Source organism: Drosophila takahashii, chromosome 3R, assembly GCF_030179915.1.
Source record: "Drosophila takahashii strain IR98-3 E-12201 chromosome 3R, DtakHiC1v2, whole genome shotgun sequence".
Lineage (NCBI taxonomy): Eukaryota > Metazoa > Arthropoda > Insecta > Diptera > Drosophilidae > Drosophila > Drosophila takahashii.
In genome coordinates, this window is record NC_091681.1 from 20,875,957 (window position 1) to 20,892,215 (window position 16,259).

General features: G+C 38.9%; 1 protein-coding gene and 2 long non-coding RNA genes across 5 annotated transcripts in view; 2 read left to right on the forward strand and 1 right to left on the reverse strand.

Annotated features, from left to right (window-relative positions):
- Positions 1-16,259, reverse strand: part of LOC108064370 (uncharacterized) — a 35,834-nt gene that overhangs the window by 15,563 nt on the left and 4,012 nt on the right. For 2 of the 3 annotated variants that reach the window (XM_070216078.1, XM_017151867.3), the window contains exon 2: positions 1,942-1,995. The exons of the other annotated variant lie outside the window; for it this stretch is intronic. The gene's annotated coding sequence lies outside the window, so the exon portion shown is untranslated. The remainder of the gene's footprint in view (positions 1-1,941; positions 1,996-16,259) is intronic. 3 annotated transcript variants of the gene reach the window in all.
- LOC138913237 (uncharacterized) lies at positions 3,099-3,877 on the forward strand. Its single transcript, XR_011418885.1, has 3 exons — positions 3,099-3,381; positions 3,439-3,533; positions 3,590-3,877. It is a non-coding gene; the product is annotated as an uncharacterized lncRNA (long non-coding RNA).
- LOC138913238 (uncharacterized) lies at positions 7,333-8,131 on the forward strand. The gene is made up of 2 exons (XR_011418886.1): positions 7,333-7,788; positions 7,927-8,131. It is a non-coding gene; the product is annotated as an uncharacterized lncRNA (long non-coding RNA).

The following is a 16,259-nucleotide window of genomic DNA, read 5'->3' on the forward strand; positions in this document are numbered from 1 at the left end:
AAACCAAGTCCGAAATATCTTCCGAGCCAAGCCAAGAAGTCCATGTGCGGCGACATAAAGTTTTATGCAAAAACACAAGTGGAAATTAAGCGGAGAATAAGATACACCATCAAACTTTTACTCCAGCTTCAGATTCTTTTCGTGATGAGTAAAAGTGAAGCTAAGATTTCATTTGCAAGGAAAGTGGAAAGTCTCACAATCTATAAGATTTCTGTTTTTTAAGATATTTTATAAAGCAACAGCTAATTATAAATTTGATTGGATAAATAAGAAAATACGTCACCTAAAATAATAATTTGTTCATTATTTGCTCATATTCAAATTTCATTTAATAATAATACTGGCAACGACCCAACTTTGATTGATTTATTACACCATATTTTGTCATTCAGCGTTTCATTGTTAAGGTTGTTTACCAATTCAAATTTACATACATGTGAGCGAAAAATTATTCAAAACTGTCAATAAATTGGCGGGCTTGGCCATCCGAATTGTTTTGTTTTGTTTGCCCAAGTTCAAAGTTCGTATTTTATTTACCAGCTTACGTAATGTAGTCATGATTTAGTTTAAACTTGATTTTATTTCAGGTGATCAGTGGACCGATTTACTTTATTAAGGCGATTTGACAAATCCGCTTAGTTAGCTAAGCGTTGAGGAATAGGATTTCCAGTTAATTGCGATAGATCAGCGAGGGAAATTGTGCAATTAAAGGTTATTGCGAGTAAGTATTTCTATATTTTAGCGGATAGGTTTCAACAGATAGATCCACTGCCGGGCCGAAAATGACGCAAATTTATGATCTAAACAAATTATATTCATTGCATGTGAGCAATTGTTCGTCGTGGCTGCCGTTGTCGCAGATCGTTTCCGTTGACAAATTCACATTGTTATAGCCCGATCACGAAACAATGATCGAATGCAGTTTTAATGTTGTGAAATCCGAGGATTTATTGAAGCCAGCCAGCCGAGCATGAAGACCAAAAACACAAATATCTTTTTGATATAATAACGTTACAGTTTTGCATTAAGATCTGATTTTTTGTCAGAGTTCGGAATCGCACAAAAGGTACCGATCAGCTAAAGTTCAGCAAAAACACGAGCAGATCCGAACAGGTAGAGATACAGATACAGATCGTTGATCTCTGGCGACCTCAATTCATGTGCGTGGACTCGCAATCGATCTGGCAGAAACAAAAACAGGCCGGCTAAAAGGGCCAACTCAACTCAAATGGGTCTCCCGGTGCAATTAAGAGGCACTCAGAAACACCACCGATTCTGCGCTGAAAGGCAGTAAGCATTCGAGAGCTGTAAAACCAAAGACGGCAGTCAGCAACGGTCAGTCAGCTCGGCAAATTAGCATTTAACTGCCACTCAACAGTTAGGCTCCAGTCCCCTGGCTCCATATGCGAATACGGGTATGACTAGCGGCAATTAGAACTGAACTAAAGCTAAATCTAGCGAGCAGGTGGAGTTTAGTCACGACTAAAGGTTACTCAGTGGTACAAAAATTCTAACTTTTTAAAAGAGATCTGTGGTGAAAGATTTAAAGTACCTAAAATGTTAAAAAATTAAAACTAATAGTAGTTCTGCATACCCTATAACGCAGTTGTAGGATGCTTTACGACCACTAAATTGTACTACGTCAACAGTTATGTAAGAACTTTTTTTTCCTCCTCTCGCACACTCTATAGAGTAATTGACCCATATTTAAGGTTCTCAATGCGAGCAGTGAGCCGTGCGAAAGTTTGCGTGCCTCCAGCTTTAATGGGCCGCGAGTTATGAATAGTGTGTTCGAACCACTTAACTACAGTCGTCGAGCGGGGGACGTGGACTAAACAATACAAGTCATGGGTGATCTACACTTGTTTTTTAGTCCTCTCCCTCTTTCCTTTTCCCTCCTTAAGTTTTGGGAATTTTATACAAAAACATTTTTATAGTTACCTGAAAACATCCACAAATCTTGAAGAGCTTAAGGTGTGTGCTTTGCGGAATGGCCTGGAAGAGAGATAAACAAAAGAAACTATTAAAATATTTGAAGAAAATACAAAAGATATATCAATTTGGAAATGCGAAGATCAAAAATGTTTTCACACGCCTCGTGAAATGAGATAATTTGATGGCAGCTTTCACATCGAGGGGGTTTGGGTTGGGTAATACCCCATCGTCCCCCCTCCAGTGGAAGTGCAATTATAGAGCGATTTATTGAAAATGAAAATAAACACTCGCCCAGACACAAATCGAAATCAAATCAAAACGCGAGGCGAAATCAAAGCTTGCACAATGGGAGAAAAAGCGAAAAACAAAGGCCAATCAAGAGCAATCAAGCGCCAAGAGACCACAGACCAGAGGCAACTTCAAGCTGCAGTTCTCCACTGGGATCGCAGATGCGTCACAGAGAGCTACATTGCGAGATAGAAGATACAAGATACAAGATACAGAGCGGCAGAAAGGCAGAGATACTTTATGTAGGTTGTTTCGGTTTCCTCTTTCTCCAGCTGTTTTAGTCATGAATCAAGCAATTGTCGAGGCACTTTTATTCTGTTTTAAGCGATATTCATGTTGGCTCATGGGGCGGGGTAATTGGCCTGGCAAACGGGTTAACGTTAAAGTTAACGCTGACGTTAACCCAGAACTCGGAGCCCAGAAGAGTAGTGTGAAAAAGCGCGAATATCTCCCGGTTACAGATACAAATTGCGAATGGGCCCCTCCCTGACTAATTGTTTGTTCTCCCGCAGATTCGGCATAACTCCTCTGTTTTTTGTTTCCTCTGATTCGTTTTGTTTTCGAAAGTTCTGGGCCTGACCTTGTTTTTTGTCTCTTGGCCAAGCGCCATTCAAAGATGTCGACAACTGTCGTCATTGGGTAAATAACACAGAAGAGAGTAGGGCTAATAGGAAAAGATTCACTTTAAAATAAGAAAGAAAAACAAACTAGAAATGCCCGGCCAAACAATGCCGCAACATGATTCCGCACTTTGCCACTGTTTCAACAGTTGGGTAAACAAACGGACGAACAACAACTATACCGCGCCACACTCCAGAGATCCATTCCTATATTTTCTATATTCCCATTCCCATTCCGATTCCCAGTTAACTTTCAGCGGCGAAACTAATGCGACGGAACCGGCCACATTGTGGTCCATTTCCAGTGGCCAAAGCCAAGCCAAATTGATCTTTGCCACCAGAAATGTGTCACACTTCCCCGCGAGCAATTGGGTCAAATATAATGATGGCACCCGGAATGGTAAATCAATTTGGAGACCCGACACAACCCCAGACATGTTATTCCCGGCGGGGATTCGACTGTTAGAAATGGAAAATGCACGCCGGGGTAATGTGTCTCAATGGTATTACGGCCGCTCGACAGGTTTGAGCTTTAAAGGTTGATTCGAGCATTAAATTTGAATTTTACAATCGATTAACATAATAGTTCACCTAGAATATTGCCGATATCTCCATCAATCATTCTGTGGTCAAGAATGTTGGGTGACTGATGGTGTTTACCCAGCCGTTTATGACCATAGGAAAGGCTATGTAAAGATTGATTAAAGTTCGACCTTTAATATATTTACATGTGATTATTATTGTAGGCAAATAACTTCCCAGACGAAAAGCATTTTTTTAGTAATGATTGCGACTTGACCTTGGGAAATCGTCACACCTGATTTTCCGTTGACGTAAAACTAAAGTAAATAATTAAATTTAGTTTACAGGTCTTGAGGCCCTTGAACAAACTGATTTATTTCCAGTCCTATAAAATAAGTTAGTTCTATTGGAATTCCACCTAGATCTTGTATACATCAAAAAGATCTGGTTCTCCTTCGAAATTTTCAAAAGATTTCTAGATTCAGCTGATTAGAATTTTAATAGTTTTCAAATAAAACTAGATATTCACTATATATTCATGGTGTTACAAAGTTTCTTTCTGCTCCACCAAGTGTTCCAGTTTCGCACTTTCCTCACGACTCAACCCCAACTCGTCCACATCGATTGCAATAAAGTATAAAATATCTGGCCCATAAACCAATTGCATAAACGATGAGCTCTATTCGGCGTAGGCTGTACCTGTGTATCGGAACCCATTTTAAGGCAGCAACCTTCATGATTCTGATTCTGTATCTGTATCTATGCATAACTAGAGACCCAGGCCCGGTTCCACCGGCAATGGGTTGGGATTTGATTCGAGTTTAGGTCCGGGGCTGCGTCGTTGATAATTTATATGTGTCGTCCAGCCCCCACAATCAAGTAGTAACCAGCAGTGCCTTTGTTTTTACGGCCAGGGAGGAGTGAGTTTTATTTCCGTTTCAACATGCCCCCACATCGTTTTCCTTTTGGGCCTCAGCGGCATCTGAGAACAATCGTACATATGTAATTGCAATTGCCGAGCCACTCACGACAGTCGAACAACCAAACAACCGAACAACCAACAACTAAACCGCCGAACAACCAACAACGAGTTCGACAACGAGTTGGGATCTGGGTTTCGGGGAGGGAACATTTCTACCTTTTAATTTGTGCGGCATACTACGAGAATATTCAACTACACCCAGCAAAATAAATGTACTTTAAGTGTATGAAATGTTCCTGATAAGGTGAATACAATATAATGTAGATATAGACAAAGATACAAATATAAAATAAATTTGACTTCAAAAGCATCAATGAAAGTATTAAAAGAAGGCCAAAATCAAATTTAAAATATTTCTTTCTGTGTAAGCCGCAAAAGACGGCTTCTCCCCTCGGCTGCTTCATTTTAATGTTGTGTAGAGGAGTTCTAAGACCCCGACAATTGCAACGGAAGTGCGTTCATTATTTTTAATGATTTTATTTAGTGGCTCCGCTGCTCTACCTTTTGCATTTGAATGCCTTTGGAGGACAGGACTTTACAGGCATTTACACGCCGAACTCTCAAAACATCTTATCCTGATCTTGAGTTAAGGAATGGAATGGAATGAAATGGCGCGGAATGTCTGGCTTGTTATGCCCCAGCAGACCGAGACAAGTAATTAGTGGTGGGATAAAGACACGGACAGTGGACGAGGAGGGGATCGAGGAGGCATAAACAAGTCAAGTTCTTTGATTCCCACTGTCCATAAAGATTAGGTATTTATGACCGCACCGACTTCCGTCCGTCGAAATACGAGGGTGGTTCGGTAATATCTTAATGCCTTTCCCAACACACAAGAAAAATCTCACTACCTGCCCCGCCTAGGATTTTGGTTTTTCGGGACAAAAGATTGTGTGACTCTCTAGAACCCAGAACCCTCTATCGATATTTAACTACTTTTATCTCTACATCTGTCTCCGACTTGGTCTGAGCAGCTTTAATTGCATCTTTCAACAATTAGCGAGCCGGGCTAATTTTAATAATTGAATGGAAAACAACTCAAAGTCAGAAGGGCAGACGGGGCCCAGCCACAATTGACATTCGGATGGGAATTGTCAGCCAACTTTGACCGCAGAATTAAACTACAAAATGAGAGCAATAAGCTGATTCTTTAATGCCCTTACTCATTGTAGCCATTGAGTACTTATAAAGCGGTGAATAATGGACCTAAAATATTTTTGTAATGATTAAATTTCTACATATATAAAAAACTGATTCATTTCGCTTGCAAATCTTATGTATTATGAACCCAATCGACCGCTAATTAAAAACAATGTAAACTTGATTTAACTATGAAACTGAACGATTTCAATAAATAGTATACATTTTAATGATCATTGGCCTCATTACATTTCTCCTCCTTCAATCACAACATGAAAACTAGAGATACAAAGGTTTTTCAGAACAAGTAAATTGATCATTTAGGTTTACAACTTAACAGCTTAATCTATTTAAATACTTAATAATAGAACATCTAACTATGGGTACTTTGATAGGAACAAGTAATCTTGCCAATTGCCTACTATTTTACACAGCAATTAAATGATATCTTTGACAGGACAACATTCTTATGGACGATTGCAACTATAATATACTAATACATAATATTATAATATTACAATAATAGGTATTATTTTACTGTTTTTCATCTCCCCTAAAAGCCAATCTAAAATCTGTATGATCGTATTAATCTCAAGCATTCAACTACCTTTATGTCAGGTGTGCGAGTGCAACGAAAGGTTATTGTTGGGTTCAATGTGAGGGGGCACCGAACGCCCCTGACTGACAAGTGAACGGCAAGCACAAAGGGGGATTCAGGGGGGATTTAGAGGGGGCATGTGGTTGCATCTGAGATCTGAGACAATTATAAACACAAACATACAACACGAGTGCAGCCACAAAAGGGTGAGCACAAAACGTTGCATGACACGCCAGCGGCAAACAATCGACATCAGTTGTTGCATGTGATTTGCAAGTTTTCTATTTTGACGTTTTGATAGAGGGTCAGGGGAGGGGACTGCTACCGGGGGGAGTTCGATTTACATATTACTGAAATCGGTATAAAAGGCAACAAAAGCCTAAGCCGGACAAACGTCATTCAACATCATCGCAGCAGAGTCGTCGTCGCCGTCGTCTTCATTTGAATCAATTAAACCAGTTTGGGTCTACGACTGTGGGTATATGTATGCACATATGTACACACGGATGGGTGTGTTTGTCTGTTTGTCAGTCAGTCCTACCCGTACTCATTAGGTATTCATCTGCCTCCACTGATGCTGCACTTGATTGATCATTCGCCGGGCCGGGCCGCGCCTAAAGTTGGGAAAAAATTCCATGAATTCGATTATAAGAAATCAAATTCTCATAGACTTTATTGGATGGACAACCCCCCTTTATTTTTTTATTTTTTTGAGAGCATTAAAAACCAACATCAAAGGTGCGAAAGACCGCGAGGGAAAACCTGTCTTGAACACATGCATCTCTCTCTCTATCGGCTTTTCAGTTTTCGTTTTCCATCCGATCAAAGAATGCAAGTTTTTTGTTTCCAAATCCAAATCCCTCCGACCATCGTGTTAATTTTGGAAGTCGAAACTGGTTTCTCAGATTATAGAACTCCTCCGCCGTCTAGGCACCAGAAACAACTGGTATTTATAATGTTTTAACGCTTAGTTAGGAAACAAACACAAGACGGCGAGGGAAAAAAACAAACGTTAAGTTTAAGCTGGATTTAGGAATTTTAATGGAATGTTTCCCATTGTCTATGTTCTAAGACACCTCTTCTGTTGTCCGTTCTACTCTTTTTTTTCCAACAAAGAGTCGGACTTCATCGATTCCATTTTTTATTAGCATCGAGACAATCAATTTCCCAGCACTCAAACACTCCCAGATGAATCATTAAAGAACTAAAACTAATAGCGCGCTCATATATCATCCAGTGATCATATATCAGTGAAAAGAAAAGCCCCAGGCGTCTGATTTATGCGCAATTTCATATGCCACTGCATATTAAATGAGTAATAACTGGAAAACAACACAGAAACAGACATCCCGCACAAAACGAAAGAAAGAAAGATTATTTTCCTCTATGCTAATATTCAGTAATAGCAGACTTCTTCTGCATTTCAGTTAGTCTGTGTTTGCGCAACGATTACGAGGAAATTGCCAGAACAAAACAGAACCGCACACATTGCAGAGGCAGATATGTAGATACAAATATAGATAGATGGTAGCCAACTGTATTCCATAAACGGATCCATGTGGGTTTTATCAACGAAGCGAACAGAGGTGTAGTCGCATGTTTGGATTAAAGTATTTTAGAGCAAGTGAACCGGAGGAAAAATATTTTGTTATGAAGAAAAACATTGAGATGTACAAAGATGAATAATAACAAACAAGGAAAAGGTTAATATTATGCATAAAATTATTTGGTAAATATAAAGCAAAGATTAAGATTATAGTATAGTAAAATTAGTATAAGAAGAAACTACCCTTAAAAGTGGAAACCACTACTAATCTGAAAACACACTGTAACAATTCCAGATGAAACCCATGCAAAGTGCAAGTGGGTGGCGCCCATTTAGAGCACTTTGGCGACAACAACCAGAAACAACTGGATCAACAACAACGCAGCAACTAACAACACAATGGGAACACTAAGGCAATGTGCAGTAATAAGCAATAAATGGAAATAAAGGTCAAGTTTAAGTGACGGCGATGACGAGAGAAGCAAAAAAAAAACAGAACACAGCATACAAAGAAAAAAAAAACAACAGAATCTACAGATGTAATGAAAGAAAAAACGAATAAAAAATATAGAGTGGGTGGGCGGTTGTGGAAGTCGAAAACAAGAAGGAGAGGAACTGTGGAGGCGTTCTATGAATGAATGAATATCTTATGAAATGCTGGAAATATGTAAGTGGAAAAAACAGACCTGAAATTGAATGGAATGAGTTGAAATTTTTGGAAAGATCAGAATTTATATATTTGGGAGTAAATATATGTGTTTCAAACAATTCTTGGAAATGTGAACCTCATAAATATGTATAAATGAAAAAAGTGAAGAATTTGAAAAAATAATAATCAAGAAATACGAACAAAAAATAATGGAATGTCATTAAATTCTAAGAAAGAGAAGGCAGCGAGTTAAAATAAATGGAATACCATTAGTTGTTATTAAAAAAGAAATAAATAGATATTTCTAAAAATAAATAAAATCTCAAAAAAATATGATTTGATGGGAAAACGTGGCGTAAGCCATGCCTAGCCCCCACCCACATCAATATAATTACCATGCCCATCCCCAAAACTGCCCCCTCTTTTGGGACCATCCCCCCATTGTAATTTCATTCATTAATTTGTGCCGTTGGCTGACTTCGTCGTCTTCGAGGGGTTAAGATTCAGCGAACCTCGACCACCAAAGAGCAAGTGCCAATTAAAACCGTATGCGACTAGGGGGGCGGGGAGCCAAGACGAAGGGGCGTGGCTACTGTGGGGGTGTTAATTAAAATTGAAATCAATTGTTTCAGCCAGCTCTCCGCAGTTTACGCTTCAACGAATTACTGCCCCTTGGACCGGACGATTGTATTCTATTTTTTATAACTCTCAACTCAAAACTCAAGATAGCGAAGAGACACATCATTTAAGGCGTGATTGAGCAGCTTCGCACGAACCCTCAAATTGTCGCGTTTATGCGAAAATGTCGCTAAAAATAAACGATAACTATCGCCGGAGCTCTAATTGCCTTGGACAACTGACAATGGATATAACAGAAATCCAATTAAATGCTAGGACACGACACACGTTCGGAGCGATAGCTCTTTCCTCTTCCACGACGGTGAATATTTTTATCAGCTATCATATGTTAAGTGCGTGATCAGATATGGCTCACGAGTTCCAGGAGCGTACTCAAAAGGGGATGGTAGTGATGGAGAGGTAGAGAAGTTACCAAAACAATCAGGAAGATCATAAAGGAGGGTTTAATAGAAATTACAGCAACGTAAAGAACCATATTTTTAAAATAATTAAAATAAGAATCAAATATTAAATAATAACGTCTTATTTTGTGTATTTATCAGGGTTATTTGGGCCAAGTCAACAAACTCGTACTCAATAATAAGTATATATGGTCTGGTAATAAAAGAACCATTCAGCAAAGCTGTCATATCTTTATTTGTTTAATTTAGTACACCCTTTTGAACTGATTTTTATATTGTTACTTATTTTACTTCACTCTTCAGCCCCCTTTTTTGTAAACAATTCTGTTCTCAACTAATTCAGAACACGGGCGGTAACTTTATCAGGCTTTAGATAGGGGCAATTTCATAGTTTGTTCGGTAATTACACTTTCAAGTCTTTAAATACATTTCCAGTAATTGTTTAAGCAATTTCAGTTAATGCCCGTCAAGTTTGCCACTTGAATTGTTTTAGTTATTGCGCAATTCCAAAAGAGATTTGCTATCTCTGTCTTTGGCGTGTTGTAATACATTCTAATATATTCGGACATTATTTATTATTATTTTTTATATTGTCCAATCGTTGAATATATTTGTATATGATATGTGTATCTTTGTTTTTTGCTCATTTACGCTTAATTTGCTTAAAAGTTCAGGTTTTTTCATCTTTATTTTTTGCTAGTTGAAAACAACTTACGTAGTTTCTGGATGGACTTGGTCAACAATAGAAAGGTTTCAGTTAATACAGTCTGGACAGGTTTTTTCCCTTCATTTAAAGAAAAAAAGTGTCAAAAGATCTGAGGAGCTGTCTAAACTATTTATTGTTTTATTTGTATAAAATTATTCCAAAATGGAAACAAGGCATCTCCACATGGCTGCCATTATTTTATTGTATTTTCAGTTAATAAAATAAATGGCTAGAAAAAAAAACAAATTCAAAATGGTTACTAGAAAAAAGGCAAATTAAAAATTCAATGCACATAACAACAAATTGAGGCCTTTGGCCGACTCAAACGGCAGCGGACAACAACAATTGAAAAACCTTCATGAAAAATTAGCCACGATGAGTTTTTGTTGTTTAGCCGCCGCACGAACTAACCAAAATGCTGCTTTGGGCCGCTTTTTCATTCATATGGGCCAAGAGTTTTGAGCCCGAGCCTCAGCTTTGTTTTTCTTTTTGCGCACAAATCAATTGACAGAGTCACGTAATCAGCGCAATCATGGCTAAAATCATTTTGCGGCTTCTTCGATTTCCAAGCGTCTTAAATCAATCAAAATGTCGCACCCAGGGAGATGAATAAACGTAGGTAAACGTGGACGAAAAAACAGGTTGGCTGGCAAATCGAATTATGTTTTTGGGGAGATGCAAAAACGTTTACGGTGGAGGAAAAAAATCACAAAAAATCAGCCGGGGGACCTTGAGCCAATTGATAAATGCATATTCAAGAGTTCAGTCAAAAGGCTGGTTAACTTTCTCATAGTTTTGGTAGTTGCTCAACTCAACTAAAAGTTAATGGGCTAAAAGTGGACCAAAAGCAACAGAAATTTTTTGTTTACCCAAAAATATTACAACTCATTTGACTCAAAAACGAGCAGAAGATGGAAAGGAATTTATTCATTTGCCAACTTGATTTATTTTAGCTGGCAATGAAAATTCTCAAACATTAGCCAAAACCAAACAAATTGCGGGCCATAAATTAAAATCAAATACATGTTTTGTATGTGCAGAAAAAAATTGACAGACACATTCAAGGTTTCGACTTGCTAACCCACAAAAAACATGCAGTAAAAAACAAACAGAACACCCGCAAAGACCGATAAAAAAATACATTCCTCCGAACAAATAATAAAAAATAATAATAACATCCAAAGCAAACAAAGCCTCGCACAAACAACTGAAATGTTGTTCGCTTCGTGTGTTTATTCGCTGCCAGTTTAGAAGAAAACGGCTTAAACGGGCTGAGATTTATATTTGGGCTACAAATATTTTCTGGCATTCCTCGGAAATCTCAAACACCTCCCTAAACAACGCACCATAGCCATCCATAATTTTCCACTTGATTTTACCCATACCTCCGGCCGGCTTTTTCCTTTTTCAATTAGAGCAACATCAAACGGCAATTGCCACATTAAAGCTCTATTAAAGTTATAGAAAAAATTCCCTTTATAAAGCCAGTGTCTTTAACCTTTGCAGCGGCAACAGCGGAAATTGGTGTAAAACTAGTCTCAGATAGCCGCCTCTGCTGCAGATGTTGCTGTTGCACAGAGCAATAGCATTTTTGTATCACGTTGCAAGGCGTTTTCAGGTTCAAGCCACTTTTGTGGTCAACAACATTTCACCGCGGCAACAACTTGTGCAGCAGCAGCAGCGGCAACACTTCCGATAGCCGTGGCTATATAAGTGCAGCGACTATAGCTTGTGGCTATGAATGAAATGGGTCCGAGTCCGAGTCTGAGTCAGAGCTTAGACCTGACTTTTCAACAAATGAGTTCATAACGCTCAACGGTTCGGGAGAGGAAAACATGAGAAGAGAAAAACTTTCATAATTACAAACAAGGCAAGCTCCTTGCCATGCACAGCGAAAAATGTTTATGGCCATATGACACTGCCTAAAATTTAAATTAAAAAAAAAAAAATCACTGCAACAGAGAAAAATGTTTATGGCCATATGATACTGCCTAAAATTTAATTTATTTTAAAAAAGTCATTGCAACCTTCCATAAATAAAATAATATCTATAGAAAAATATTTAAAATATTAAAACTTTATTCTTTGGGTTCCGAACTTTTGTAAGTAAATACATTTAATAAATCAAAATTGTATACTAAAAGAAACTAAAATATTATGGAGATCAAAGATTATAATTAGTAATTTAAAGAAAACCTTTTAAGAGTTAACATTAATTTTGTAGTTTTTGCTTAATTTGAACCCAATTTTCTTTACTGTGTAGTGGCGTTCAACTCACCGCAGTGACTGTTGTTTGGCGCAAATGTGCGAAGAGTGGCCGCTGACTCTGGTTTGCTTCAGTAGCTGATTATTTAATCGAAATGATTATGTTTTGGCGTTGCCCATTAAATGTAATCATGCAACTAAGTGCAACACACTACTGGCTGCAGCGGCAACATCCCGAGATCGGAGATCCAAGATCCCAACATCCCGATTCCGATCCCCCTGCCAACGTCTTGTCTTTAGCGATCTCTGATTGTTCATAATTAGCCATGGCAGGCAGGCAGGAAGTATCACAAGCCGTACAACACAAAGCCACCAATTTGCGTTGTAAAGTGAAATAAAGCAATCAAATGCTCAAATTGTTTGGGAGCCAGTAGCTCCAGTTCCGAGCTCGTGGACTGCTGAGCCGAAAAACAGAAGATAAAAAACAAAAAACCGAAAAAAATTATAGCAAGTGCAGAGAAAATCAAACAATGACAAATTGCTGGGAATGGCTTTTCTTTTCCATCATTTTCCCCCATAATGGTGGGTATGCAGAGAATAATTGTGCGTAATAAAGCAAGCAACCGCTTCCTCTTTGCAGTGAAAACGTTGACTCAAAAAAGAGATATTAAATCTGAGAGTACTAAAAATAAGATTGAGTATACAGGGTTATCTAAACATTATATGAAAGGGTTTGTGTGCTTGCATCTTATCCAACGCTTCTTATCAGCACGCAGATTTGAATAATAGTCTTATAAGACCACTTCCTTTAAAATAATACTTGTATGATTTTATTATACCCGTTACTCGTAGAGTAAAAGGGTATATTGTATTCGTGCAAAAGTATGTAACAGGGAGAAGGAAGCGTTTCCGACCCCATAAAGTATATATATTGTTGATCAGGATCACTAGCCGAGTCGATCTAGCCATGTCCGTCTGTCCGTCTGTCCGTCTGTCTGTCCGTCTGTCCGTCTGTCTGTCTGTATGAACGCTGAGATCTCAGAAACTATAAAAGCTAGAAGATTGGCATTTTGCATGCAGATTTTAGGAGTTCCTACGCAGCGCAAGTTTGTTTCAAAATGGTGCCACGCCCCCTCTAACGCCCACAATCGCTTATATACGATTTTAAAAATTTTAATATTTTGGAAAAGTAAAAATGCAGTTTTATTGTGTTTATCAATACCTATCGAAATGTAGAAGAAATTTTTCAAATCGGACCATTCGTAAAAAAGTTATGCGTGATCAACGTTTTCTATCTCTATCTCCATCTCCCTCGCACTCCCTTTACCTGAGTAACGGGTAGTTACTGATAGTCGGGGCACCCGACTATAACGTTCTCTCTTGTTTTACCATTAAAATATGACAGAAATGTAAGTATTATTATTAAATATTATTTGCGTTGTTCTATATAATTTAGACGCAAAGGGATATATAATTTCGACTGATATTTACTTAGTTTCGGACATGTTAGCGATAATGTCAACTATATGAGGCTGCAGTTTTTTATTTTTTCATTTGCTGCAAACCTATCGCAGTTTTTGGCTTATCACTTAATCCTAGACACGCACTTCCGCCTTGATAAAACTTCGCCAGATGAAATACTGTTTTTCATTGGTTGCCACGGGAGTTCTATTCAGTAAAGCTATATTCCCATAATAAATGGGGGCTTGGTTGACATAGTAACACTAGTTAGCACGTGCTATTTGGTCAGTGGATACGAGTAGAAGCCCCAAAAGCGAGCCTCTATCGGTTGCCAAATTATCGGCATTACCGTACGCTCCATAATGCAACATATTCGCAACACATTTGCCATTTATCTTACCCTAGGGCAACGCGGTTTTTAGCACAGCTGCCAGCTGCTGTTTCGGATAGAAACTCAGTTTTAGCTTCTAGCCGGGGGTTCTAAAAATGTCAGTTGGATATGTCACAACTTAATTGCTTTAAACGCTTTGGCACGGTTCTAAAAAATCCCAATCAATAAAGGGGGGGTAGACCTAGAAAATACAATTAAATATTTATGGGTTAAAGCGGCGATGTCAGCCGGCGGAATTTTAGCTTATAACAAATCAATTAATTAAGTCGCACGCAAGGTATTTTACAAATCATACTTAATAAGGTCAAATTGGCAATTGAACAACAAAAAAACAGCAGAAAAACGACTAAAAAACAAGCAGCAATCCCAAACGAGTTGGCTTATAAAAATAAAGCGTATCTTTTATCGGGCTTTATGCAAATTGAGAGCTAAAAAGTTGCCTCGACCGGCGGACAAAGAGATCGAATCCAGTTAAATAACAAATTGATAAATATTAATAAGGCCAGAGGGTTTCGGTTTGTTGTTTTTCAAGTGTGCGTGCATTGCATTTACGCTTGAGCTGGCCGCGTATCTGCGTATCTGCGCATCTACGTATCTAGCAGATACAAAATGTCATCACCGCCAGCCAGTTACAGTTAAGCTGCATTTGAGCGGGCCTTTTTATGCAAAGCACAGCGCATGTGGCGGAATGTATCCGCCAGATACAAATTGCACTTGCAATCGAGTGTAAACAAAACAAAGGCGCAAGAAACACGCGTGCGCTCGTAACGCGACTCGAGATACGATCGCCGTTGGTCTTTGACTCGGCGATCGTATTTTTTTACCTTAAGATATAAGTGTATTGTATATCAGCGCGATTGCGGCAATCTAATATTTATTAAGACCCCGTGTGACTTATGCACCGCGATGCCTTGATGCCTTGACTTTAGGCCGCGAATCAGAATCAGTTGGATGCAATTGTCGTCCCTATCTGATGACTCAAAATGGGTCACCAGATAGTGCCCAGATATGTCGCCTGACATTGTTTACCTCTCGAGCAGCTCGTACGGTGCACGTTGTAAAGTGCCACATGCACCAGATAAGCAGGAAAGGTATTAAAATTATTTTACTACAGGGTTTTGTTCATGATTCACCAGCCACTTGGATCAATTATACGAAAATACTTGGTGAATTAGGATGAGTAAGCAGAGCGAAACCAAAACGACACAGCTGATAAGAAGGGACTATATGGAAAGGAAGTCTTATACGAAGAGTTTTTTCTGGAACTTGGGAACTACTTGCATTTTCTAATCTGAATACCGAATTATGGAGTAAAAGTGCCCTTCTAGGTAGAAATTTATGATCCGATTTGCTGATAAAAAAACCTAACTACGCCGCAGTTTTAGAATATCTGAAATTACCAAAGTTTAAGGCCCACAAAAGATGAGTGTTCAACCGAATTTTCACCTGATCAAAGAGGAATTTAGGAATGGCCTATAAAATAATTTATCTAAGTAGGAATTTCCCGCCCGCTTTATGAAGGAAGGCGCAAACCCACTTATCTGATAAATAGCACCTACCCAGGCAGGAATTTCTAGCCTGATTTTTTTGTTTAGAGGGGAAAGCCAGCCAGAGACTTCACCTTCGAATCGGGGCTTTCCACTCCAATAACTTTGGCCAATGGCTCTCGCCCGAAGGCAATTCCATGGCGATCCGCCCAGAAGGCAGTTCACAATTAGCAGTAACCTCAATGGCTCGACATGTCTCCTCCACTCGTGTCACTTGTGGCAACCTTGAGCTATGGGTATGGACATGGGGTGCACAGATATATATATTGGATAAGTATATGCCGATCAGCGATCGACGGTTTAGCATTTTGTGCGATCGACGGTCGTAAGCGGCACATGAACCATAATTAAAAGCGAAAAACAGTTGGCCCCAAATCGGAGACACCGAAAAAACCAGTAAGCAAAACCAAAAATGCGCGCGCGTTTGCGCACTGCGCACCTGTTTTTATTTTTTTAGTTTTTCGTATCCCCCCCACCGAAATGGACTCTATACTGCGTACCCCCCTCGGGTCCACCACCCTCGCCAGTTGAAGTTGGCCAGTTTCATGAAACAATTACGAATACGAGTGCAAAACACAAGCAAAACAAAAACCAAACCGATCCGATCCAATCCGATCCGAAACAAGCTG